The sequence below is a fragment of the Lepus europaeus genome, chromosome 16 (genome assembly GCF_033115175.1).
Source record: "Lepus europaeus isolate LE1 chromosome 16, mLepTim1.pri, whole genome shotgun sequence".
NCBI classification, from domain to species: Eukaryota; Metazoa; Chordata; class Mammalia; order Lagomorpha; family Leporidae; genus Lepus; species Lepus europaeus.
Genome location: NC_084842.1, coordinates 49,489,299 through 49,517,026, shown reverse-complemented (window position 1 = coordinate 49,517,026; position 27,728 = coordinate 49,489,299). Strand labels below are relative to the sequence as shown.

General features: G+C 53.2%; 1 protein-coding gene across 1 annotated transcript in view; it reads right to left on the bottom strand.

The window, feature by feature from the left end:
- The window catches only part of GATA4 (GATA binding protein 4), a 77,752-nt gene extending 55,554 nt beyond the window's left edge, over positions 1 to 22,198 (bottom strand). The window contains exon 1 of the mRNA XM_062212852.1: positions 22,115 to 22,198. The gene's annotated coding sequence lies outside the window, so the exon portion shown is untranslated. The remainder of the gene's footprint in view (positions 1 to 22,114) is intronic.
- Between the last annotated feature and the right edge of the window lie 5,530 nt (positions 22,199 to 27,728).

Genomic DNA, 27,728 nt, shown 5'->3' with positions numbered 1-27,728 from the left:
GTTTGAAAGGAGCCCTCATCTTCATTGGATTGAGCCTGAGGAAGGGGCCAGCGAGGGCCTTCTGGAGAACTTAAAGTCTGGGCTTGGGGGAACCGGAAGCTGCCTCTGTACTCTGCCCCTGCGGATCTGGGGGTCCCGCGATGGCCGGGGGCCTCAAGCTCTCCCTCTCCCTCCTCCCATGCATGCCATTCAGAGAGCAAAAAGGGCTAGCCTGGGGACTTACACTAAGCAGTGGATTTTCTTTGCAACAAGTCAGGAACTTGGGGCTTAGCGCTGGCGGAGCCTGCATCCGAATCCTTCCCTTTGGGAGGCACAAAAGCCGTTGCCCCTACGGGCTTCTCCCAGCGCTTTGAGATGGGCCGCAGCGCGAGGTGCGGTGCTCTAAGGGGCGCCTTGGCCAGCCTGCCGGCCTCGCAGAGCCCCCAGCGCGGCCTCTGTGCGCAGGTGGGGGAAAGCAGCTGGCTCCGCTGTGTGGCTGTTCTAAGACCCCTGCAAGGGCGCCCAAGTCCCAGGGCCGAGGTTCCCGGCCAGGCCCTGAAGAGGGGTCGACCACCCGCGCCTCCCGCTGGACGGCTGCTGGCTAGGCCCAAACCTAGGAAAAATTCCTAGGGCCCGGGAATATTCTCTGCCTCTCAAAGGCACAGAAACGTGGGTCCGTTTCCTGCGGCTTTTCCGGTGGGCCAGCGCCCCGGGCTTTCTCCCGGAAGGCCTCTGCGCAAGGGCCGAAAAGGAGTGGCTGGCGAGCGCCCTATCTTTGTGGGTGTTCTGTTCCCCTCACTCCCTCCTTGGCTCGCCCCCTCCCTCCCCAGGGCAAGGCGGGAGCCCGGCGTTGCCAGGAGCGGGGAGCATTTCAAGGCCTCGCTGGCCCGGGGGTTGGAAGAGGTTTCGCGGCCGCCTTTCCAGGTTCCCAGGCTTAGCTCACTCTGGAGACGGCTGGGGGCGGGGGTCCGGCGCTCTGAGGTTCAGACTCTCGGCTATTTTTAAGGAGGATGTCTGGCTTGGCCTGGGAGGGCTGCTTAACCCGGCTCTTGTCCCTTTTCCGCTTTTCTTTCCCATAATCTAAGAGGATCGTTTAACACCGTGACCTCTTTTTACTAAAGGCCTGGGTCTACTGACCCAGCGTCAAATCGTGAGATTTTTTTAAAGACAAGATTTAGATATACTATACTCTTAAAAAAAAAAAAAAAAACTCTCCAGGACACAGCGACAAAGCCGTTCCTCAGTCTCAGTAAGGCTCCCCGGACTTGAGTCAGTCCATATTCTGGAAGAGACAAAATTGTGAGCATATTATACAGAGGAACGTGGATTTCTTCGAAAAAAAAATTAAGCAGCAGATGCCGGAATTTAATGAGACCCGCGAGGGTCTCCCAGGAAGGGGTTCGCGCGATTTCCCGGGGGGGGGGGGGGGGGACGCGCTCGGGTTTGCTTAAGCCAAGCGCACCGTGCCCGGCCACAATCTCAAGTTACTGCGGGCTCGAGGCCCTCCCTACTCGGTGGGAGCGAGTCCGCTGCAGCCAGGACACCCAGAGCAAAACGGCGCCCAAGGTCGCCAGAGTCTTGTAGTCGGAAACCAGAAACTCAGAGAGGGAGGCAGAGCAGGAAGAGGGGCCTGCAGATGCCAGCCCCCGTGGCGTGGAACGCAATCCTCGGAGGTGCGGGCGCGCCTCTGGGGACAGGCGGGCAAAACTACCCGCGCTGAGCGAATGCCGGGTCCTCTCCCCGCACTGCCCTTCCTCCAGCCGTGGGCGCCGCCGGCGCGGTTCCCCGTTTTCTCGGCGACACTGGGACCTCCCCCCAGGGGTCTGCCCTGCCCTTCGCAAAAACCCCCACCCCCAGAGTCTGTTTTTGCTGCTGGAAGAATGAAGAACGAGTTAAGCTGGAAGACCACGTAGACCAACCTTTCTTGCCTCCCTGCGCCCCGCGCCTCGCACACCTGGAATTCGGAGTAGGGGTGGGGAGATCATATAGCGATCCCCGCGCGACGCACCGGGCGCCGAGCTCAGCACCCCGGTTGCATCCGGCCTCTGGCGAACAGACGCGAGGACAGGAGGCAGCACCGTTTTTGAGTTCTCTTGTAAAAAATACAGCTAAGCGCGGCAGAGGGACGCGGTAATCTCTCCTCACAGACCGCCGCAACAGCTTCGTGGAGCTCCCTGCCCCGCGGACCGAGTTTGTGGCACACCACTCCTGTTTTACAGCGACGTCCAGGTCACAGAACAGCTTCCCTCTAGGAAACGGCGACCTGACCACGTTAGAGGAAGGGAAAGAAGTATTCCCATGCTCACCCTAGGAAACAGCCAGGGCTGTTTTCTAGAAAACAGAGAGGCTGAGACGCCGGCCGGGAGCTGGCAAAGCCCCAGCAGCAGTAGCAGCGGCAGCTTCCAGTCCCTCAGTCCTCGCTGTTTTCCTACTTACAACCACCTTCTACCATGAAACACTTCTTTCACCATCATTTTATTATTCAGAAATTAAATTTCCTCTAATAAACATGTCTGACGTTTAGCAATTACATTTCAGCTAAAACGCTTGGTGTGGCATCATCTGAAAGTCAGTGGGAAGGGAGGGAGAGGGACCGCAGTCCGCGAACACTTTGGCTAGGCTTGGGAGGATGCCAGAGCTTTGCGGAGCCCGGAGGGCGCTCCTTGGGTCCAGGGCCGGCGCTCCCGGAGCCCGCAAGTCCTGGCTCTGCCGCCAGCGGGCCGACGAGCCCCAAGCACTATCGCGTGAAGGCTGCGCTGACGCCGGCGCGTTTGCCCCTCTCCTCCCCGCTCCCAAACGGGACTCCTTCTCCTCCTCCTCATCCTAGGACCTCCGAAAAAGCTAGCGAGTGGGCGCTGCCAACGCCCAGTGCCCAGGCGGACGAACACGGCTGCAGCCCGCAGGCTCTGCGAGCTGTCTGCGGGGAGCTTTCTCTGCCGCTTCTGGCACTGCTCTTGCTGATGTAGGCCCCAAGTCTGTCCATGTGCGTCCTCCCTCCCTTCCTAGCTGCAGACCTGCGGAGTCCCAGACCTGCTGGCTCTGCCCCCAGAGCAAGAGCGCGGCGAACGTCCTTGGACTGTTCGTTGGCTTCATTCACACGTCCCAGGTTCTCCGGAGTTACGAACCCGTTTACCTGGAGTTGGCGGTGCGCTGCCACCTCAGCTCCCGTCCTACCCCGGAGGGCAGGCTCCGTGAGGGCTGCGTCCAGGGGTGGCACACAGTAGGTGCTCAATAATTGACGGAACGAAAATAACAAACACGGCTGCTTACAGCGTTCCTCAAGGTTGCTGAGAGCTGGAGACCTAAACGCTGCCTTTAAGCGGCCAGGCACACACAGGTGCACAGCGCTGCCACATCCCCACACCGGGTGGCTGATGCTGGGGTTGGAGGCAGAGGGAGGAGCCGATCTGGGTCCAGATGGCCCAAATTCCTTGTGCAGGTTCATCTGCCAACTCAGCTCTGCAGCCTCCCGCAGTCTGGGCTTATCCCGGGGACATCCCGAGGTCCCTGGAGCCTGGAGTTTACAAACCAAGGATTTCTGGGTACACAGGCAGGGTTCTGGAAGTAGTACTTGGCTGGGGAACCAGGATAGGCTCTGTGTCACCAGGTGCACCTCCTCCAGTAGCTCAGAGGAGGACCAAGGGATCAAGGCAGACGCTGGGGCAGAGAAGAAAATGGGGTGGGGGGAGTGTGTGGCAGAAAAATGAAAGGAAAGAGAGAAAAGGGGGAAAAGCAGAAAGCAGGCAGACCAGGAGAGAAAAGAGCCCAGAGGGCAGTGAGAACTCAAGGATGAGGGATTCGCTCACCCACTCATCCATTCAATTGACGTTTACTATCATTCGCTCATTCTGTCTATATTTATCCAGCACCTGTGCCAGCAACACTGGAGGCCTGAGCTCTACCTGGGGACCTGGGGACCTTACACTCTGTGACAAGATGTAAAGTCCACTTTGTAGGGTGTTAACGATGAAAGCAGCGAGGAAAAATAGCGGCGGGTGGAGAGGGCAGGCACAGACCCTGGGAAAGAAGGCCAGCTAGGACTCCAGGGACTGGGCGGCCGGGAGGGGGGAAGAGACTCCTCCCCCGGGCCCACAGGAAAGGGGTCCGGCCTGGGAGGGGAGGAGAGCACCACGGGAGAGCTGGGTCCACCGCTGAAGGCTCCCCCGCCCCGAGGGCAGCGGTGTCGTGGTGGGCAGGGCACTGCCAGTCGCCGGTGCACAGATTTGGGGACTGGTGGGGCCCTCGGAGACCTGGTGTTCTCAGCGCCAGCTCAGGCTCATTTCCGCACCGCCCTCCTCCACCCCGAGGTGGCCGAAACGCCCCATCCGCCAGGCACCCTTCCCCTCGCCCCGGAGCCCTGGGTGACCCCGAGTTGGGGAAGACGCCCAGGCAGGCGCCGCGACCTGGCGCGGCCGGGCGAGAGACAGGAAAGTGTCGAGGAAGCGCGAAGCCGGAGTGCGAAAACAGCGTCTCGCCCCCCCAAGCCTCCCCGCCGCCAAGGGTCCACCGAAGCCGGGGAGGGGCTGGCGTTCCTGGCGGAGCGGGGGTGGGGGCAGCGGTCCTGCTGTCCTCCTCGCCGCTGAGAAGCCAGCCGGGTCGTTCCCGGGTCCCGTGGCCGTGGGCAGTCGGGTGGCTGTACATGCCCTCTCCTCCCACCGCAAGGCAGCAGGTGCCCGCAGAGCTACGTCTCGTACTACCGACCGCTGCAGCTCCGAAGTGCTTCTAGTTGGGAAATCACCGACTTGCAAGGGCAGAAGGAAGGGGAGGCATGGAGCTTGCACTAGCGAGACAGTCCTCTTTCTGACAAAAGGGTATTTACCGTTTTCTGAACCCAGCGAGAAAACAGAGTGGAAGGTTCTCCCATCCGTTTCCGGGCGGCCGGTTTCAGCTTTCCCCAGCTTAGTTATGTGTGCGTGTGTGTGGTGTGGAACGACCGGGACGCTTTACTGCTGAAGTCTGACTTCTTTGGCAGTCCCCTCTGCCCTTGGCCAGAGGTGCTAATGAGCAGTGAACTGTCAGAGGGCAGGGTACCAAAGGGAGAAAAGTCACAAGCAAAGTCTGCGTGAAACTCAAACCTGGCCCGTGGACAGAGGGGAGCTGGCAGGCTCTTCCTTCTGCACGTGCAGACTTACCAGGAGTCTCTGGATCTTATCTCCTCCCTCCCTCCCCTTCACACACTACTTCTGGCTGGGACTGGCGCTTCTCCCACCCCTCCCCCACCCCTGCCCAGTGCCACACTCTCTTTGAAGGGGCAGTGGGGCATGCCTAGAGTGAGGCTTACTTGCCTTGTCAGTCAAGATTGATCAGTTTCTCAATAACTATGTATTTGCTTTTACTCCACCTTGCTAGTTCTGATTTTACGGTTTTTCTCTCTCCCCTATACCTCCACCCTTGCATATAGCACTTTACCAAAGACTGTGCCATCCTCACCTAATTCTCTGAATGTGGTCCAGCAGAGGACTGTGATATGCCTGGGGATTAGCAGTACTGCATGTAAATTGTGTTTTAACCAACAAGAGTATGCCTGGAATTGTCAGAGTCTACAGCTTTATTCACAATTCTCCCTAACTGGACACCACACAAAAGGCCACCAAATAGGGAGTAGATAAACTCAGGTACAATGCACAATGAAACACTACCCAGCTACAAAAAGGAACGAATTACAAACACATCCAGTGACAAGACTGAATCTCAAACGCATCCAGCTAAGTGAAAGAAGGCTCCAAAGAACCCAGAGGAGGCAGAAGACAGACCAGAGGCTGGGGGTGGGGGTGGGGTCAGGGAATTGGGGAAGGGTTGACTACAAAAGGGAGAGGAGGAAATTTGGGGAGTGCTGTGACTACTCTAATATCTTGATTGTGGTGGTGGTTACACAATTTGTGTAAGTGTTGCACACTACATGGAGTGAATTTGCTGTGTGTAAATTACACTTCCATAAATCTTTATTAAACTGAGAAAACCGGGTAAGATGCTCCTGCCCCCATCTCTCCACCCCCTCCGCAGTCTCCAGTGAGACTCCACATCCCTGGTACATCTTTCACTCCCACCTACAGCACTTCAGCAGAGTGATTTATATGCAGAAGAAAGCAATGCCTTTCTTTTTAAAGGATCCAGTTTCCAAGGCTGATCCTCCCCATTGCTCATCCCTGGTCCACGTGAATAACCACAGCAGTCCATCCTGGGCACAGCTCCAGCGAACACATGTGACACTAAAACACAACCACACTCACATTCCCAGTAGACTGGGGGTGAGGGGTGTGGCACCGGAGAATCATCCTGCTTTAGCATCCTGAGGAGGGTCCTGGGGCCAAATGGCTCAGGAATTGCTAAGTCACCTTCGGCAACCTGCTGACTGCCCCCACAGGGTGCTAGAGGGTGGGAGGACCCAGGCAGTCAGCAGACACTGGGTTTTGTCTAACTGGTCCCATGAGGGTGTGAAAGCCAAGGACTGGCCTTGAAGGAGAAATGCGTTTGCTCCTGAAACTAGAATTGTATTTCCGAATGGACTGAGGCAACAGCATTTAGTGAAACATTGGCATTCCTGTACCAGACTAGAACCAACCCTGATGATAACTGTGTGGAAGAAGCAGCTTTGGCTCGGACAGTTAGGTCATTTAATTGCACTCGGCTGCAGTTCACCATGTCCATATGGGTGGGCTGCCATGCAGGGTAAGGGGAACAGGGATAAAGTGTGCTCTGTGCCAGAAAAAGCCACACAGCTGTGCAATATTCACAACTATGACAGTGTAGCGGACAGCACACAACAGCCCCACAGCCACTGGCTGCCTATCTGGGTCACAGGATGGCTTTAGAAGCTTGGCTTCTTAAAAAAAGGAGTGTGTGTGTGTGTGTGTGTGTGACAGAGAGAGAGAGAGAATGAGAGAGAGAGAGAGAGAGAGAGATTGCTTCTACTTTTTCCAGCGTTGTTGATAATATCATTGTTTCTAACTCTAGTCAAACTAAGGAAAGAAAAGTAATAATACAAAGGTTAACAGACACTCATCATCAGTCACTGGTTTTAACATCATCATTTACACTTGAATTAAAAACCAACAACACAAACGCTAAGAAAGACTACCAACAACAATAAAACAAAACAAAAACTCACAGAATATGCTGTGCTTCCTGCTCACAACAAAGTAAACAATTTGGCTTGGTCCGCTTTCCTGATCCTCTCAGCCCTCCCATTGGAGAGGTTGCTAATTAAGCAATAGAAGGGCCAAAAGGTGGGAAAGGAAAGAGAAAAGTGAAAAGGATGCAGGAATGGCCTGGCAAATTGGGGGATGGGGGGTGCAGATAGTCGCTCTCACCATCTCTTTCTCCTCATCTCTCTGCCTTCCAATTACATGAAAATCAATAAGAAATGTTTTGTTTTCAAAAATAACCAGGCAGGGATTCCTGGGGGGGCCCTGCGGTGAATAAATGAGGGACAACAGTGTGGGCCCCAGTCTCCCTCTCCTGAAAGGAACTGCACTCCAGGACGACCTTGCATTCTTTCAACCTCAAAGTCCTCTGAGTTATTTGAGTTCCCTTGTAAGTGTTGCAATCCATACTCTGAACACTCACGGAGGAGGCACACAAATTTCCACCTTCAAGCTGGTCAGAACAGCGAGGAAGCGGCCAGCAGAGAGAAGCAGAAGTATGGGCTGGGACAGGCAAACCCTAATCTTACCTCCTTAGGGAAAAGGGCAGATGGGACAGGGAATGCTAAGTGCATCCTTTTAATGTGTCGGTGTGGTCTCCATACTTTTAACTCCCGTCCCGTCTGTCTTCTTTCCGAACTGAACACACACACACACACACACACACACGGGCTGGCCTGGGTGAAGGGCAGGCATGGCGCGCGCCCTGCACCAGGGCACAGCCAGAATCTACAAGACGCACGATCCTGCGCTGTCACATGTTTGGTGCCAAACACGCACATCCGACACGGGTGCCTCCGGGTGCCAACGTGGACAGCGCACGGGCTGGTGTCGGCTGTCCAGAGACGGTTTGGTCATCACCTAGCCATGCGGCCTGGGGCACACTGGCCCCCCCCCCCCCACTCTGGCCCTCAATCTCCTCTGGGGAGTGTACGGATTGTGTTGGACCATTGCTAAGCTCCCGTACCAATCTTCAGCCAAAATTGAGCCTGTCTGTGAAAGGCCCAGTGTGAGTAAAAAGCTGCCTCCCAGGCACGCGGGGCTGTCGGGGGAATCCCCCCGCCCCCGGCGTGCACGAGCCTGGCTCATCGCGCGCGGACGCCCGCTGCAGACTCTTCCGGCGGCCTCGCCCGGGCGGACCCGGGGACGTCCCGTCAGGTTCCCAGCCCCACGCCTGCCCGCGCCGCCGGGCGTGATGGATGGCCGCGGAGCCGGCGGCCTGTCAGGCCTTATTGATGAGGTGCGCGCTGACGGCCGCCGCGTAACCCGAGGCGGCAGGAGGCGAGCGCGGGCCGGCGGGCGGGCGCAGACTCCGCGGCGCTCGGGGTCAGCACCCGGCCGGCAGCCCCCGCCCCGAGGCGCGCCCCGCTCGGCTCCGCGGAGGGGGTGGCGGGCGCGGAAGCGCCTCCCCGGCCTGGCGCCCGGTGTGCCGGCCCCGCTTCCTTCCCGCCCCCCGCTCGCCCGTGCCCTTCGCGGGGATCCCGGCGCCGCAGCTCTCCCAGCCTCCCCGCGCCCGCCCCGGCCTCCGCTCTCACCCGGGCCGCCGAGTCGGTGGAGGCGCGGAGGAGCGGCGCCGGCCGTGCGCCCCCAGGAGCAGAGTCTCTGCCCCCGGGAAGGGGCCGCGCCCTTCGAGGCGGGGACTCGTGGTCTGGGAGCAAACGCGACGCGATCCCAAAGGAAAAGTCAGTTTCGCGGGAATTACGGGAATTACGCCGTGCCCGAGAGCAGCCGGCACAGGACGCCCGCGAATGTTCCTAGTTAGAGGCCGCTGGACTTTTCACACGGTGGCAATGAGATGGGTGGGGAAGTAAAAAGCATAGACCTACGTGAGGCCGGTCAAGTTCCTGGTGGTGTGTTTTGTCCTTTTTGCACGTATCTGACATTCTCCTTGAGCACGTGATCCTTGCTAACAGGGAGCACCCTTGAATCGTTCCGGGATGGAGTTCAGCTCATTTTCAGCCTCTCTGCTTCATCCCCCCACCTCCACCTTCCTCTCTGGGCCCCGCCTCGTTCTTTGCTCCCATTACCCTGGCAGATGCAGAAAGAGGCCGCCAGGCCCTCCCTGCCCTTGCAATGGGAGCCCCAAGGGCTGCCTGCTGTGTTGGTGACACACGCTACCCGCAAAGCGCTCCCGGAAACAGCATGGAGCGTTTAGGGGCTAAGATGCCCCCACGCGCTTTGAATCGGTTGCTAGTCCTGGACGGGTAAGGGCACTAATGCTACTACGTAGGAGGCTCAAGAACTTTTCTCTCAGGAGAGAGAGGGAGGGAGAGAGAGGGAGAAGGGGAGAGAGACAGAGAGAAGGGAGAAGGGAGGAGTCCCAGGTGCTGTGACCCCAGAGCTCCTTGTGGATTGCTGTTTAAGCACTGAGGGTGAGGATGGTGGGAGCTCAGTCTTGCTACTGCCACCCAGTAAGTGCCAGCACCGCAGGCAAGTCACCCTTCTTTGTCTGTAACATGAAGAGACTGGACTAACTCACCGCCTGGTCCCCAGCCTTCTGTGACTTTCAACTCCCCACATGGTTATCACCAGGCTGTGCCCTTCTGTGGCTCCAGCGTGCCCGCGGCTCATTCCGGGTCCTGGGTCCTGCCCAATGGAAGGGCGGGGACACCAGGACCCTGAGTCTGAACTCAGTCTTAGCTGTAGATAGTGAATGTTTTCAGTAAAGAACTCGCAATGGGAGGCTCAGTTGAGTATAAAATGATAAGTGTGATAAAAGGATTGGACTACAGATGAAAAACCTTCATCAAACGTTTGTTAACAGCTAAGCCCTGGGCACTGCTGTGTGCCAGGCCTGGTGCCAAGCATGCTGTATTGGATGCGGTGCCTCATTTATCTACACAGTCACTTTATTCCCCCCACTTTATAGATGAAGAAACTAAGGCACACAAGATTAAGTAGCTTGCCCAGCTGGAGACTTAGTGGAGCCAAGACTGAAACTCACATGCTTTGATTTCAGAACTCAGGAATGGAATTTTGAGGGAAGTAGAAGGGACATGAAGACATGTATCCTACTTATATCTTTCTTTTTTCAAAGTTCCCATCACCATTCCAGAATCATCCTTCAACATACTGTGTTTGAGCTTAATCACTCTGCAACTCTGACTGTGTGTGTACTTTCCCCAAATTTTACTCTCTTTGAGGGCACAAATCCATGTTTGACATCTTTTTTATTTCCAGTGGTTTCTAACTTGCATATTAGAGATGTTTGAGAAAAGTTTGTTGAATTGATCTAAGAAAATTGACATTTCCAACTTGTTCTTTTTTTTTTTTTTTTTTTTTTTTTGACAGGCAGAGTGGATAGTGAGAGAGAGAGAGACAGAGAGAAAGGTCTTCCTTTTTGCTGTTGGTTCACCCTCCAATGGCCGCTGCGGCCGGCGCATCGTGCTGATCCGAAGCCAGGAGCCAGGTGCTTCTCCTGGTCTCCCATGCAGGTGCAGGGCCCAAGCACTTGGGCCATCCTCCACTGCACTCCTGGGCCATAGCAGAGAGCTGGCCTGGAAAAGGGGCAACCGGGATAGAATCAGGCGCCCCGACCGGGACTAGAACCCGGTGTGCCGGCGCCGCAAGATTAGCCTGTTAAGCCACTGCGCTGGCCCCAACTTGTTCTTGTACAGTGTGAGTGCTCATCCTGCGGGACTGAAGATGCGGTATCAGAGATGCAGGTTAAACACACGCGCCATGGTCCCTTCCACCGTGTGCAAACCCAGAGGGGCCTCGTGATGCCTCATCAGCACCTTGGCCCGAGGCCCCTGTTGGTGGGGGTGACTTGGCCCCACTACCTTTGGCCCACTTATCAGTCATGGAACAGTCTCTCTCTGACACTGATGTGGAGCCCTGGAGTTGCAAGGGAGCTCAAGAATTCTGGTCCAATCCACTCATTTTATACAGAAGGCAATTAGGAGCCAGAGAGGGCCGTGGACTGACCCAGAGTCACAGGGCTGTTCAGTGACACAGCCAAGACTGGGTACCCTGAGACTCTGGTCATGCCCTGCTTTTCCATGTCAACATGCTGCTATAGGAACCGATATCTCCCCTCTATAAATCTGAATCCTACGGCCAAACCTCCACAGTATGTTGCAATCGCTGGGGTGAGAGGATTAGTGACGAGGCAGCAGGAGGCTCTGGGAAGAGCCTGGAAGTCTGGGAGGCTGGCTGGCCCTGCTGTGTCTGCCCTCTGCAAGGAGGGGACAGCAGGGTCACAAGTCACAGACATTGGAAACTGCAGTCCTTCATCTCTCCTTAGACTCGGGAGAAACTGAGGCAAAATGGGCTCCAGGCACGGCTTCCATCTCTAGGCTGAGGAGCTTCCCGACTTCCTGTGGACTCATACACACTCTAGCCTTCAAAGTAAAGAAAACGAGGCTGCAAGGGGGGGGGGCATATTGGCTGGGGTCTGGACATGGTCCTTGTTCTGATTCACACTGTTGAACAGGGTGACCCAGTGTCCTGAATTGCCCAAGTCCGCCTGTCGTAGGCCTGCTGGCCTTGTGTAGTTAGTAGGAGTACATGCACTCTCTGGTAATTTAACACAAATCATGTGGTCAGCTGTGCGGACGTCACAAGAACCCCCTGAGCCTCAGTTTCCCCATCTAGTGAGTAAAGGGTTTGACTAAATATCTTCCAAATTCCCTTTGCACTGAAAGGTTCTGCAGTGTTCCGTGTGCTGGGCCCAAAGATGAATGGTTGCTTGTCTGAGGACGCAGGCCGGTCACTGGGGTGGGGGATAGATGGAGCCAGCTGGCTACAGCCAGCTTCTCCTCTGGGCTGCTGAGAGCAAAGTCACTTATTGGATTTCTGGCTGCTTCTCTGTTGACACTGAACTTTGGGCCTCAGGTCCACCATTGGCAAACTGGGATTGATAAAATATAAAATAAAATAAATCAGCCCTTCTAAAGAACACACACACATTCATTAGAGCTTACTTCCCAAACAGGCAAGTCATCTGTTGGTGTCATCCATTCTCAGCGTGTTGCAAATGTTATAACTACGGTTGCTCTCTGTGGGTTCCCCACACAGCCCTCCACCAGTTGGTGCTTAAGGGGATTTTTGGATTAGGCTCTTAATTGGGGCCATCAATTCACTGTCTCCATCTCTGCCTATGAAATTTCCCAACCCCTCCTAAAGATAAAGAAATCTTGGGAAAAGGTTGCAGCAAGGCCATCCCCCTCTCCTCAGGGTTCTCCTTGTTGTGACTACCACATTGGGACAGGCACTCTTCCCCTCCCTCCTGTGCCTGGCACCAGCTGGTTCCAGGCATTATGCAAAGCCTCATCCTAAAGGGATTGAGATTCAATTGTGTATGTGTGTGTGTGTGTGTACACACTTTATTTTGTCACCTCGTTAAGCTTAAAAGATTCTAGGTTGTTAAATAGTATTTAATAATGCTAACAATAATGGTATTGAATAATACTAGTCCCTCACAGTGCTCTACATACCATAGGTATTTAATACATACTCAACAAAATGAGTGAATCTGAAACCAAGTACAGAATTCTGCATTAGAAATGTACCTGTTTGTGAAACACAAATAATTTGTCTAAATCTTTCCCCTTTTTCACATTTCAGGAGACCTTGGACATAGACACTTTATAAACATGTGACTGTAAACCACTGTTTTCTCCATTTTGGTCTCACATGTGTGGGGGCTCTTGAACTGCTATTTGCTTCACTTTATAACTTGCACCTTGGAGAGGCTGGATGATAAATGAGAGATGAATAATTCCTTATTGCTACTTATCTGCCCAATCTATAAACTAGTGTCAGCATTTACTCAGTTGGGTTTAAAGCTGTGGCTGGTGTACTTATTAACCTGCTTAAAATAAGCCATAAAAATGGGCTTGGTAGGCAGTTCTTTCAACTAATTTTTAAAAATGAGATTGGTCATTTTCAACTAATTTATGGGGTGACCTTTGGCAAATCACTTAACCTCCCTGGGCCACACCTGCACGGCGAAGGGTGGGGAGGAGGGCTTCCTGGGCTCTGAGTGCACTGAGGCTCTTTCGTCCTTTGATTCTACAGTTTTCAGAGGGGTGAATGAAGGGATCCTGGTAATATGTATTAGTGCCATGACAAATCAGTTTGCCATCTCACATGTCCTTGGCATGTGGAGAGGCAGCACTTCTTGGTTGGAGCAGGGCATTTTGAGTTGAATTCTGTTATTAGCAGTAGACCCTCAGCAATGCATCTCTGGGTCTCAGTTCCTTCATCTAGAGTATTCTAGCCACATGTGCACTGATTACCCCAGAGGGTTGCTCTGAGAATAAGATACGATATGTATGTGTATATGTGTGCCTTGAATTTCCTTCAGAGATGGGTGCCAAGAAACCTGCTGTTCTTGAGGATTTAGGTCACAGAGAATCTAGTCGGCAAAGGTGTCTTGGACTTACCCATGTGAGACCCCTCAAACAGTCACTGCTACCATGACTGTGTTGTGCCGGGGTGTGGGGGGGTTGGTGGCAAATGTGCTATGCAGATGCTTGTGGTTCCCAACTGGGCCCTGCTTGCTTTGTAGCCAGAGAAGGGCAGAGATGAGCTGAGGTGGAGCCAGCTCCAGTCTACAGTCATCTAAAATTCTGCATTTGCAAAACTTCTATTCATACTCCCTTACCAACAACTGGTCAACCAACCAACCAAGGCCAACTGCAAAGTTAAAAAGTGTGCACTTCAGAGAAAGATGATGGAGTGGTGTATTCAGCCCACATCTCCTACTATAGGCAGAACAAAATAAATCTACTAAAATGTTTACTTGCTAATCAGCAAAAACAAAACTCCTCTTTAACTCTATGTTGGCTTTGTCTTCTGCTCACTGAGATGTGTTACATTAAGACAAAATCTCAATGCACGTTCTTTTCAAAGATCTTGTAGTTTATGGGGTTTCTGCTTCTTTTGGTTACCTTCCTCTCCCCCCCCCCCCCCCCATGCACACCACCCCACGCTCTGCTTGTGAAGTGGAGGAAGACAGCCAGTCTAACCTCCTGCTCGCTTCTCTGCAAGAGAACACACTCTGGTTCCAAAGTGGCACTGACACTCATTAATCATCGCTGCAGAATTCGTTTGGTCTTCATTCATGTTCCGAGCTTTACCTCGCTGGCCTGCCGGATGCTGTCTCCCACTTCTGGCCCTGCTGGAGGCCTGACTTTCCTCTCCCTGGCCCTAGAGCTGCCTGAGCTTGCATTTGCAGCTGGCCTCTGCACCTGGCCTGGTCCCTCCACCGCATCAGCGCATCCCCCTGCCAGCAAAGGGAGTTGTGAGAAGAGGGAAAAAGTTACAAGAGCTTAGACTATTGTTTTCAATTTCAGAAACACTCAAGGTTGCCAGTGAAATTCTGAGACAATCTGGGTGGCTGTGAAAATATCAAAGGGAAAGAGAAAGCCCTTTGTGGAAAAACCACTCCTACCCCTGTGGCCCTCTCTCACCAGGAACGGGCCGTGCAGGCTTTGGTGAAGAGTTCTGGGGACTCTCAGACTGAGTTCCCCGCAGTGGACAAGCCCAAGGACCACTCTGATCTCAGGAAGCCTGACTTGCCCTGGAGCCTGCCAGTCCTCCTCACCCCTCTCAAAATATTTCCTTTTGTTAAATAAACATGAGCTCAGTGTGGTTCATTTGGAAATCCAGAAAAGTCTAACAAAGACAACAAAATACGTCTTTAACCACACCACCCTGAAAGAGACCCCAGGGCATTAGGCTTCTCACCTCTCCCTGTGAAACACAAACCTTACACTGTCTGGAGTGTTTCGCAAATGACTTTTTATTAAAAATAATATACTATGAGACCTTCACGTGTCATCAGATAGTTCAAGAAAATACAATTTAATGACCATGTGATGGACTTAAGTAAACTCTTATTGTTCAGAATTTAGATTGTTTTCTGTTTTTAGTACAATAAATAAATACTTGATGTCAAATCATAAATTTGGATGTCTTAGAAACATCTGATTATTTCCTTAAGGTAAGTTTCTGTTACTGGAAGAGTGGGTCTGAGGGTGTGAATGTTTCTAGGATTTGGAGTAAATGTTGCCAATTGCCTTCCAGAAAGATTGCACCCAAAATTTCCATCTCCACCACCAGCACTCAGTTTTGGGTAAGAGCGTTAAAATATGTTTATAAAATGTCCACCTTTCTGAGGAAGTTTGAAATTATAACTAAGAAACAAAGAGCTCAAAGCTAAACTAAAACGAGGGGAGCGTCAATGTCCAGCTGAGTATACTAAACTGCGGAGATTCTTTTAGGGATTGGGAAAACCATCTGCTCTAAGGATTATGAGGATTTTAAAGGGTAAGAAATCGAAGCACAGAAAAGTTAAGTAATTCTCCCAAGATAACACAAGTAGTAAGTAAGGAAGATGGGATCCAAATCACATCATTCTCACACTGGATGTAAACTGTTACACTGACCCAGGGATGTCACACACATAGTAGTTCACCAAATGTAAAAAGCTTCCAGAATGTTCTTTGCCATGCACTAATTGTCCAGAAATCACTTTCTGTGGCCTCCGATTATTTATGAGGAGAAAGTTCATCTTTGAAAAAGGCGACCTCCTCAGCTATTGACCCGCACATTTGTGCATCTCACAAACAGAAGGAAAGCCACCCTGCTTGTGCTGGAACTGGAATCCAGAGTTCTTTGACTACTGCCTCAGGTGTTTTCTCTGACGGGACAGCAAGTTTTCCCTACAGACAGCCCAGCTAAGGCCAATGCCCCCCCCCCCCCCCACGTTCCAAGGGGCTTAGCATCCAGCAACCTAGGCTCTCTATCCCCAGGGGAAGGGTGACACAGCTAGATTAGAGGACCCTCGCTCTGAGAATACAAGCCGAGCCGAGCTGGACACCTAGGGGTCCCAGCGGCAGAAGGAGGAGGCACTGCTTCTCCCAGGGAGAGGCGTCCCCTGCACTGGGCACTTTCAGATGGGACGCCCACACAGCAGCTGGCGGTTCCAAGAGTTGGGAGAGAGCAGAGGCAGGGACCGGGCCGCCGGCATGCTGGGGAGGAGATTCCTGCATTGAATGGAAGGCTGGACCAGATAACCTCTGGGGCCCTTCCCACTCCCAGCGTCTCTGATTTGTATGTCTTGGGGGGAAAGAAGTGAGCCGTCCTGGGGCTGGAACAGTTGATTTAGGGTCCCGCCCCAGCCGCCAGCATAGTCCTCATCTTGGGCAAATAATTTAACCTGTCAGCACGAGGCACAATGCCTGACGTGGTGTAAAGCTCTGTAAATGTTTGCTGAATGAATGAATGAATGAAAGAATGGGTGGGTGGATTTAAGTCTCCCCAGTCTGGAGGAATACGGGTGGAAGTGGGATTTTACACCGCCCTTTGACTGGTGAGCTTGAAGGAGACCGTGTACAGCTCATTGAACTTCTTAAAAATAGAGTGAGTCCTCCAGCCCTAAGGGATTCTAACTCTTGCTTACACTGACAATGGGTGGAATTATAATTTCTAGCAGAAGTGAGAATAATGGGCATTGGTGAGGTTTGAGTGCACACAAAACTCTGCTTCATTAACCACCCCCACTCCCACCCCCCAAACACACACACTCCTCTGCACTGTGGCAGCTGAGCGCCTCCCAGGGCCCGGCAGGGCATGCCAGCCCCTGTGGCTCCCTCCTCCCCACCCCGGATAAATGCTGAGCTCTAATGGATTGGTCATACTGCTGTCCAGATTAGATAGCAAGCCCTTCCGTTATCGCAGCTGGAGCAAACCCAGTGGTCACCAAGCCGAGAGCTTCCCAGGGCACCCCCTCTGGTAGGCTGGGGAACCCAGACGGTACAAGAAACCTGGGAGAACCCAGGTGATTTCCACCTCCAGCCTCTTCCCAGAGCCTTTCCTGAGCCCAGAGTATCTAAGGAAGCAGGTGGGGGTGGGGGGAGACGACGGCTGGGTTCGAGTGTAGTTCTCAGACAATGATTCTTAGATTCTCCTTGTTAACTTTTGGGAAGCTAGGAACACACTGAGACACGCCTGTCCCCTTCCTGGGATGGGGTGGAGGGACTGTTGTATGCCCCCAGCAGGCTAGTCATTTTCCGAGTTATCGTGAAGGAGTCATAGCTTTCTGACCTCCCTTCCAAATTCCCCATGGTCAAGTTTTCACCTGATCTTGGCTCTTAAAAGTTTCGTTGGTGTTTTTTCAAGGCGATATATATTTTTTAAAGTTTGTTAAAGAGCAAAACTTATATTTTTATCAACTATTTTTTCTGTCTCCAATCATTTTCTGAAAGCAAAAATCATCTACCATTTACCAGCACTGTTATATAAAATTTTCATGTGAGATCTAACAGTAGGTTCTACAGAGAACAAATAATAAGTACTCCGAAGCATTATTTATCTACAAGGAGAGACTAATTGTTCTATCATTACTGTGATAGAATGACTCTGATCTAACAGAAAGCAAATAAAATCTTAGCTGGTGAACAAGGCAAAGTTATCTGTTTATACCATATCAATTTCCTGTTAAATCTTTGGAGTTAGTGGAAAGCTTATACTGTGGCAGGATAAATTATCTGGCTCAGTTTTACGTTTCTATAAGGCTAAAAAATTCTGCATCACATTTCTGAGCGAATCAATCTTCTTAGACATTCGCCTAGCCCTTGGGAAGTTATTATAGTGTGATGTCCATTTTTCCTTAAAGACAAACAAAATAGCTACTGTGGAGTTTTAATATGCAGACATTGAGCTTGTTTATCAACAGGAAGGCTTCTGATTCATTGGAAAAGACAACTTTATGAAGTCGCTACTGTGCACAAGTAGTACACCCGAATGAACAAAAGTGAATTTATTGTCAGAGCCAGGGCCTCAGGCTAGGGTAGGAAAAGAGGAGCCAGGGGCAGAGGAAGTGTTACAGGTGTGTGCGTCCAGGCTGCCAGCCAGGCTGCAGCTGGTCAGAGGCAGGGCAAAGCAGAAAGACATGCAGGTGGCAAACAGCAAATTACATGGGGAAAGGACAAAGGAACGGGGAGAAGATTCTGGCTAAGAAAGAAAAGGAATAGAGATAGAGATAGAAAGATATGGAGGAAAGTTAACAAGACGATAATTAAACGAATCCAGAAAATCCTTGAGAAGGGCGGGTGGGGTGGAAGTGGGAGAAACAACACAGCTCAATATCCAAAGAAAAAACAACAAGCATTCCCTGGAGGGTCTCCCTGGACCCCTCGAACGCGGTCACCCCGGATGCGGGTACCCGGCCCCTAGTGCCTGCCTCTACGCGAGGGTTGCAGCTTTCACCCCGCATTGAGCGACAAGTGGGACGGGAAGGGTCTGCAAGGAGGTTTTGTAAGACCCGGGAGGATGCGTGCTGGAGATTCGTCCAGTGCGGGGCTCGAGGCGCGAGATGAGGATGAAGAGCGCAGCCTGGGAACCCGCGGGCTCCTGGGGAGACCGCATCCCACCTCTCCCTCCAGGGCCCGCACCTCCCGCAGCGAGACGGCGCCGGAAATGCAGGGTCTTCCAACCAAGCTCAGGGAAGGAGGCTGCTGGGGCCAGGTGTGCGTGGCCGCTGACCCTGCGAGCCTGGTTGCCATTCACGCCAGTCAGCATCGCTCCCAAGCCGGCAGGAAAAAGAAAGGATGGGACCCCCGCTTTGTGGCCGGGGTGTGGGGCTCGCTGCGGAGGGGGGACACTGAGCTGAACCATGGCCCGAGGCGGGGGATGCAATAACCGTTTCGGTGAAACACCCGTGAGCCTCGACCTATGCCGGGAATTGGCTCCGTGCCTCGCCGCCGCGCAGGGAGTGGAGGCAGGTGTGGGGGCGAGCGGTCCCCTGGCACGTGGAGAGGGGCTCTCCGGCCTCGGGCGGCCGCTCTGCCCTCCTTCTCGCGGCTTCCGGCCATCCCTGCGCTCCCACAGGGCTCTCCCGCAGAAAGGGCGACCCAAGACGCGTTCCGACCCGCGCCATGCCCAGGCCGGAGGTCCTGCGCGGAACCGCGGCTCACTCCCTGCTGCCTACGGCCTGGGTTGTCTGAGTCCCCAGACCCGCGCTTCCGGAGCGCAGTTCCACTTAGAACCGCGACCCTGCAGAACGCGGCCGCGACACCGGCCCGCCAGGCACCAGACCGGTTCAAAGCCAGCCAAGCTTCGGCCTCGTCGGGAGCGGATCTGGGGGACGGCGAGGGAGGTCCACGGCCTCTGGGGCAGGAGGAGACGGGGAGGGAGGAAGAACGCGGGAAGGTGGCAACGCCTCGGAGGGGCCTCGTAATTCACAGGCCAAGATCTGCCCGCGGGCTCCAGAGCGAGCAGTCGCCGGGTCAGCGCCGACCCTGGAGCCTGCCGCTTGGGCTTTGCCCCGACGGCTCGGCCGTGCGGCTGCCGCGGAGCATCCGACGCGGAGGCGCCGCCGTTCCCGGGCCCGGCTGCCGGTCTCCCCCGCCGGCTGCGCTCCCTCGGGGGATCGTGCAGCAAGGGTCTCTAGGTCCCCTGGGAGGCCCCGGCGGCGCGACAAGGGACGGATGAACTTGTCCCGCTGTCTCTTCCTTCTCCTCATGCGGGCAGCGGGAGGAACACCCAGCACCCCGAAGCCAGGGGAGTTCGCTAGCCGCGGGGCGCAGCGGAGGAGAGGGGACAAGGACGGTTAAACAAAAACAGAGCCCCCTCCTCCCTGCTCCTCGTCCTGGGCCCAGAGATCTGCCTCTTTGAAGGGAAGGAGTCGCTTTTGAGTCTCCATTTCCAACCCCACCCTCGCCCCTTTAAAACGTCCATTTCCCTCCGGGTCTCCAAACTCCGGGCGGGTTAGGGCTGCTCGCCCCTGGGCTCCGGCACTCGGGTCCCGGGCTGGGTCGGTATTCGGACCCAGCCGTCGCCGGTGCCCTTTCATTCTGCCGACAGCCCGCAGCGCGGCCGGCTCCCCGCCGGCCCCGGGGCCGCCCGCCCCTGGGCCGGAGCCTGACGCCTCCAGGTTTATTGACCTTAGCTTGGCTTCGGGCGTTATCAGGCGGGGCTGGGGCGTCCCGCGGCGCAGCGGCCCTCCCCAGTGGCGCGGCAGGAGCCCCTCTCCAGCTTTCTTGGAGACTCCCCCCAGCCCCCGCCTCCTTTCCGCGAACCCGGCTCTGAGCCGAGACCCTGGGTTCGCGCGGCCGTGGAGAGCCACCGCGGTTCTGGATCACGCAGGTGGAAGTAGCCCAGTAGCCCCCTCCCGGAGCTCTCCTTGGGCTGTGTTTAGACACTCGGGGGTGGGTGGCTCGGATTTCCCCCTTCTCCGCGCCGCCCCGGCCCCGAGTCCAGCCCTCAGACATCCTTGGACTTCACACATGCACGCTGTGATTTTCCGTCCTGTAAATCACTTGGCAGATATAACAAGGCATTAGAAAGCCATTTGAAATGGATATTTTATTGGGCTTGAGAAACAGAACAGGGACAAAGAGCAGTTTAGGACCATTTCCTCAATATTCGCCGCACAAAACGGACTGCAAGCCCCCCCCCCCCCCCCCCCCCCCAGTGAACCCCCGAGAGTGCGAAATTGCCAATTGCCTTCAGGGACAGATTGTTAAAAAACAGAGAAAATTCGTGGCCATGTAATAAAGTTCATACTGCGGGACTTCAAATATCCTCGACTCTAGGCTGATTTGTGAAAATAAAGCTAAGCAGACGCCTAACATTTGCCACTACTGCTACATTTAATAAAACAGTTTGCGATGGCCCACCATAGGATGTTAGCAGTAAGATTTTTCCCTCCATTCCAGTCGGCATGTCCCTGACTTTCCCAGCTAAAAATCTTCCAATCCCCCCCTTAATTTTGGAGAATGCAAGTGTAGGGAGACTACCTGCTCTGCAGGAAAAATTACCAGGGCTAAGAAAGCCAGGAAGTTGGGCAGGGGAAATAGAAGGAAAAAAAATGAGTGGACTTCTGGAGACATTTTTGAATTCGGCCCTCTGGAGAGGGAGACACCCGAAGGGAAAGCGACTGTGGATAGCTAGGTGTCCCGGGACTGAGCCTGTATACCAGACCCTACCCAAGGCCAGCCCTCCTCAGCTCACTGTCAGCTTTCAGCCTTTGGGCAGTTGGGGGGCTGGGAGAAACTGGGAGGTTGCAATGGCAGGAGAGCCTCAGTCGTCAGGCAGCGCTGCACGGGGAGCCAGCTCCTCATCTTCCACCATGTCTTCTCAAAGCTGTCCCCCCACCCAGCCCACCTCAGCTTGTCTTCTTCCTTCTCTTCTGATGGCAGCCCTTGCTCAGCTACAAATAGGATCCACAGTCCATTTGCCTGAGCTTCAGCTTCATAGGAGGCAGAGGGATGCTTGCCTTGCATGAAAACGCAAAGGCTTGCCATTGTCTGCAACCAAACTCTTGCAAAAACGCACAGTGGGCTCTGGGAGGAAAAATGCGCCAATTGTGGGACACCTGAGTCCCACCTCCACCCCCTTCTTCCCATCACCAGTCTGGCACCGGAATAAACAGAATTTAACTGGCCTGAAGGCTAAGAGGTCCAGTAACAAGGCCAACCAGAAACACCATGGAGGCTTCCAGACCCGGAAATTACACAGGGCTAGCGCTGATGTGGATCAGGAAGGGTTCACCTGAGCTTTCCAGGGGAGTCTCTTAAGGGGACCCAGGAGAAATCAGGGTGACTGGCAGTGCCGGGACTAAAAGCCGAGGGGTGGAGACACCTGCCCTGGCCCATTGGGTCTCTGGTGTGCTGTTTATTTCCATTTTTTCTTGAAGACTGATCATCCATTTCTGACTGTTGGAGTGGGAGGCTGAGCCCAGAAATTAAGAAATTAAAACACCTCCTCACTGTAAGAGGGAAAAAGAGGGAGGATGGAGCAGGGGAAGACCGTGCGGGCAGGAAGCCCTGGCTGTGTGGCTGGCCTGCAGGGTGTCCTTGCTTCTGTCAGCCAGCCGCCAGCCAGCCGCCAGCGGTCAGTGGCACCCTGGCCAGGCCTTTCCCTCTCCCCACCAGCGGGGAGTCAGCGCGCTCCCCTCGGCCTCCCGTTCCCCCAGCCCCGCCGCTGCTCCTGGCCTCCCCTGGCAGAGGGGCCGCCAGGAAGACCAGGAGGGGACTCACCAGTGGTGGGAGCGGTGTCCCCGTGGCTCCTCCAGGCCTGGTGGGAGGCAGACTCTCAGGGCCAGCCTCCGCCCCTCGGCCCAGGGATTCCAGACTGTTCTCAGTCGGGTGGGAGGGAGACGCTGTGAGCTTCGTCTCTCAGCTCCCTGGAGCTCCCAGCTTTCCTCTCGAAATTAGATAACAGGAAGAATAGATAAGAGAAGTGGTTCATTAATTCAGCAAGCCTTTTTTTTTTTTTTTTTTTTTTTTTTGGTTATTTGTAGAAGCAGAAGGAAACCCTGCTAGGGACTGAGGCCCTGGCTGGAGACTTTTTTTTTAAGTCAGTGTTCACAAGGTTCCAGAGATGCTTCTGGAAGGTCACTCGGAAGGACACGAGATGCATGAAAAACAAGCCTGAGGAATGATCCTTTGGGGGGAGGGGGAAGCCCTGGTCACAGTGTGGGCTTCTTCCCTGCCTAGCCTCTCTCTCAGCCACTGAGGCTGCCTTCCGATTGCTTGGGGAGGACACTTTGCAGCCTTTGCTGTGTCATGCAACCACCCTCTGAGAGTGTGAGGTACAAATAATAACAACCCTGTTAAGTCCTCCCCTAGTATACAACAAAAAATAACAGAGGTGTTTTTTTTGTAAAAATTTTTTAAAAAATATTTAATTTGATAGGCAGAGTTACAGAGAGAGAGAGAGAGAGAGAGAGAGAGAGAGACATGACTGCAATGGGTGGGGCTAGGTCGAGCTGAAGCCAGGAGCCAGGAGCCACTTCAGGGTTTCTCACTTGGGCGGCAGGGGCCCAAGGACTTGGGCTGTCCTCCACTGCTTTTCCCAGGCCATTAATAGGGAGCTGGATCAGAAGTTGTGCAGCCAGGACTCGAACTGGTGCCCATAAAGGATGCTGGCATACCAGGTGGCAGCTTTACCTGCTATGCCACAACACAGGCCCCAGATCAATTGGTCCTCAATCCAGCAATAAAGAGACCAATGGATTTTTAGAAGTGGGAGAAACCTCAGAGTTTTAATCTCTGGCCCAAAGCAGGAGTCTCCTACTTTCTTTTTGAATGCTTCTGGTGATGAGGTCCTCATTCTCTGTGTGCCAGGAATGTGCAGCTCTGCCAGCCACTACAGCTTGCTGCACACAGAAAGGCACGGGCATGGTGGCAGTGGTGTGATTTGGGGAACCAGGCAACAGAGACGTACTCTGGAATTCTCTCCTGTCATGCCAGGCTTTATTTAGGGTAGGTGTCCTTTACAGAGTCAGTATCTCCCAAAGGCAATTCTTTTTTTTTTCTTTTGACAGGCAGAGTGGACAGTGAGTGAGAGAGAGAGATAGAAAGGTCTTCCTTTTGCCGTTGGTTCACCCTCCAATGGCCGCCACGGCCGGCGTGCTGCAGCCGGCGCATTGTGCTGATCCGATGCCAGGAGCCAGGTGCTTCTCCTGGTCTCCCATGGGGTGCAGGGCCCAAGGACTTGGGCCATCCTCCACTGCACTCCCGGGCCATAGCAGAGAGCTGGCCTGGAAGAGGGGCAACCGGGACAGAATCCGGCGCCCCAACCGGGACTAGAACCCGGTGTGCTGGCGCGGCAAGGTGGAGGATTAGCCTGTTGAGCCACAGTGCAGGCCCCAAAGGCAGTTCTTAATAATAGCAATGTACACTAGGTCTCTGCATTTTAACAGAGCTCCTTGTTCCTAGTCTCCTGGGATGCTGACAACAATTCCTGCAAGGTAAGCCGAGAGCAGACAAGTTCATATATCCCTTTCCAAATGTAGAGCAAGAATGTGAAACACAAAAGGTAAGTGAACTGCCAGATGTCAGAGAGCAAATGGATGGTGGGAAAAAAACTGGAGAGAAGGCCCCGGAGACAAGGGGGAAACACAAGAGACACATGCATGCTTTCTCCCTTCCAAGGATTTTTAGTTACGAACATTTTTGTAAGTGATGTATAAGGTGTCCATTGTGGTTATCTATCTTTACACTCTTTCCCTGCCAAATGACTTGTAGAAACTATGCCACGGGAAGATGTTAGTGTAAAACTCCCTGTCGTGTCAGATCATTAAAATTCCTTAAGAGTGAGCTGAACAGCACACGGCACAGAGGCGAAGCTGGGGCCAGGCCTTGGTCCTGAGGGGCCTCACTGTCTCCACCAGGGGAGAGCCTTTTTGTGAGCAGGTTCTTCTGAAGGAGTGATTATTATTGTGCTGGTTGCTGTAAAATGCATGTAACACAAAATGCAAGTGCAGCGCTCAGTGGCGTTGAGTACACGCACATTGTTACGCCGCCTCCACGCCATTCATAGCCAGAACTTTCTGATATTCCGCAACAGAAACTCTGCACCTGTTAGGTGCTGACTCCCCACTCCCCAGCTCCCCAGCGCCTGGCACCCTCCAGCCTGCTCTCTGTCTCTGCGAATGTGAGCCCTCTGGGGCTCCTCTAAGGGGCATCACACACTGTTTGTCTCTTGTGAATGGCTTATTTCACTCAGCATAATGTCCTCAGCGCTTATCCATGCTGTGTATGTGTCAGAATTTTCACTTTTTATAGCTCAATAATATTCCATTGTATGTATAGACCTCATTGTGTGTATCCATCCATCTATTGGTGGATACTGGATTTTTTTCTACCTATTGGCTATTGAGAATCCTGCTATGGACATTGGTGTACAAATATCTGTTCTAGTTCCTTTCAATATTTTTGAGGGGGTAGCCCCCCAGAAGTTAAATTGTTGGATCATATGGACTGTTTTATGTTTAGTTTTCTGAGTAACTTCCAGTGTTTTCTACTGGATTTTTGGCCTAAATTTTAGGTAGGAGGTCTTTATCCTCTTGTCTAAATAGCAAATAACAAAGCAGTGACACCAACTAATCCACTTATAATCGGGCAGATTGGAGCCATTGTTACAGCACAGCCACTGCCTGTGACTCTGGCATCCAGACTGAAGCACTGGTTGGAGTCCCGGCTGCTTGGCTTCTGATCCAGCTCCCTGCTAGTGTGCTTGGGAAGGCAGCAGAAGATGGCCCAAGTGCTTGAGTCCCTGCCACCCACGTGGGAGAACCAAATAGAGTTCCTGGCTCCCTGCTTTGGCCTGGCGCAGCCCCAGCCACTATGGTCATTTGGGCGAGCAAATCAGCAGATGGAAGATCTCTGTATCTCTCCCTCCTTCTCCTCTCTCCTCCTTCTCTCTCTGTCACTCTGCCTGTCAAATAAATAAAACAACTCTTTAAAATAGGTAATAAGATTGGGGCATATTGCCCTGTCTGCTCAAAACTTTTTAAAAAGAAAATTGTTTTTCAGTAAGAGAAAGGTGAAGCGTGGAGTTCCTTGAGGACCGCCTGGGAGCAGAGTTAACCCTTGTGTTAAAAGGCCAGCACCGCACTCAATAGGCTAATCCTCTGCCTGTGGCGCTGGCCTGGAAGAGGGGCAACCGGGATAGAATCCGGCGCCCCGACTGGGACTAGAACCCGGTGTGCCAGCGCCGCAAGGCGGAGGATTAGCCTGTTAAGCCACGGCGCTGGCCTGGGGTGCTGGACTCTGTCCCGGTTGCTCCTCTTCCAGTTCAGCTCACTGCTGTGGCCCAGGAAGGCAGTGGAGGATGGTCCAGGTCCTTGGGCCCTGCACCCACATGAGAGACCAGGAGGAAGCACCTGGCTCCTGGCTTCGGATCGGCATAGCGAGCTGGCTGTAGAGGCCATTTGGGAGGCGAACCAATGGAAGGAAGACCTTTCTCTCTGTCTCTCTCTCACTGTCTAACTCTGCCTGTCAAAAAAAAAAAAAAAAAAAAAAAAGACTGGGGTGGAAGATTCCTGTATCATGGTGCAGTAACAAGAGCACCTGTGTTTGCTTGCACCTGGCATATTTTTGCCTTAGTCCTCTATATATGTCCACAGAGTCCAGGGACTTCACGGTGTCAGGGCCACCAGCCTCCAGGGGGAAAAAATGCAACTCATAGAGAACACAGCTTGTGTTTCAAAATTTACAAAATAAAAGTGATCGTTGGAATGTTGATGAAACTTCTGTATTTTCATTTCTCTCTATAATTCTGAATCTTTTTGTGAGGTAGAAGAAAACCTATTTTTGTTCCCTGTGGTTTTAAACTTTCCAGAAGCTTTATATATTTGGGGGAATCCAAGATTCCACCATCTCAAAGCTCTGTTGAGCCAGCCCTGGCCAGCATGAGTCTTCCCCATGGGCAAAACTGGAGTCTGCGGCCCCTCATTGCCCAGAGTGGTGGAGGGTGGGTTCATGAGGGGGGTTCAGAGTGAATGAAGGTGCCAGCTACTCCTGTGTTTCTCTTGTGCTCCTGTGTTCATCTGGGAAATGATGGTGATGATGTAACTAACATCCTGAACTCCAAACACCACTCAGAATCCATGACAGGAGAGTCCCAGAGAAACTGTTTAAGGAACAGCTGTCTGTTTTCCTCTCTGTCTGAAAGGCAGAATTAGAGAGAGAGAGAGAGAGAGAGCGTGCCAGAGACTTTGGGCCAGACCAAAGCTAAGAGCCAGGAGCCTTTTCCAGGTCTCCCTTGTGGGTGTCAGGGGCCCAAGCACTTGGGCCATCTGCTGCTGCTTTCCCAGGTGCATTAGCAGGGAGCTGGATTGGAAGTGGAGTAGCCGGGACTTGAACCAGTGCCCATATGGGACACCTGCTATGCAGATGGTGGCCTTACCTGCTATGCCACAGCGCAAGCCCCAGGCACACACTTTATATTAGCTTTTCCTATGAAAGGTCACATATTCATTGCTAAGATTAAAAGTACTGCAGAAAGTAGAGGATGACAGTCTCTTTATCACCTGCCCTTCTGCCTCAGCAAACAGCTCTTGAATTCTGACTTCTCTTCCGAGGGCTGCCCTTTCTTTAGGGTATTTGTCATCGAGCAGGTGGTTAAGAGACAGTCTCTGGAAATTGTATTTCTCCCTCTGGTGTGAGCAAATTAATGAACAGCTTTAAGCCTCAGTTTTTAAATCTGTAAAATGGTTGTAATAATTCTTACAGGATTCCTGACAAGTTTAAATGAGATGACCATGGGAATCTCTTAGTGTGATGCCTGATGCTAAAAAATAATGAACTATTTCTACTACTGCAATTACTCTTATCAGCTGCGAGCAATCAGTGGCGCCTGCACTCAGCCCAGTGATCCTGTTCTGGCCCTCCTGTGCCGGCCTGCACCCAAGGGAACAGCCTCCTGGCAAGGCCTAGTGGCCATGACCACACGGGCTAGGACAACTCCTCTCATTGTTGCTGGGCTGTCTCCCGGGATTAGGACTAACTCCTGCCTGGATGACACTTTATTTGCACCCGGACTCTAGAATTACCCCAGGTCTCTGGGCAGAGGTGAGTAATTTGAAAACAATCAGCACCCAGGGCCACATTGAACTCACTTAACACACTTCTGCCCTGTTCTGACCTCCACTCTCGGCTCCATTCTGCTGGGCTGCAGTGGTTTGTCTTTTGTTATTGTTTGTCTGTTTTAAACGGGTAAATAACTCACATGATGTAACACTCTCCCTTTGGATATGTAGACTTCAGTGTTTTTTAGTATATTACAGGGCTTTGCAGCTCTCCTCAGTGTCTCGATCCAGCCTATTTTCATCCCAGAGCTGCGATGTGATTGGACGTGGTAGCC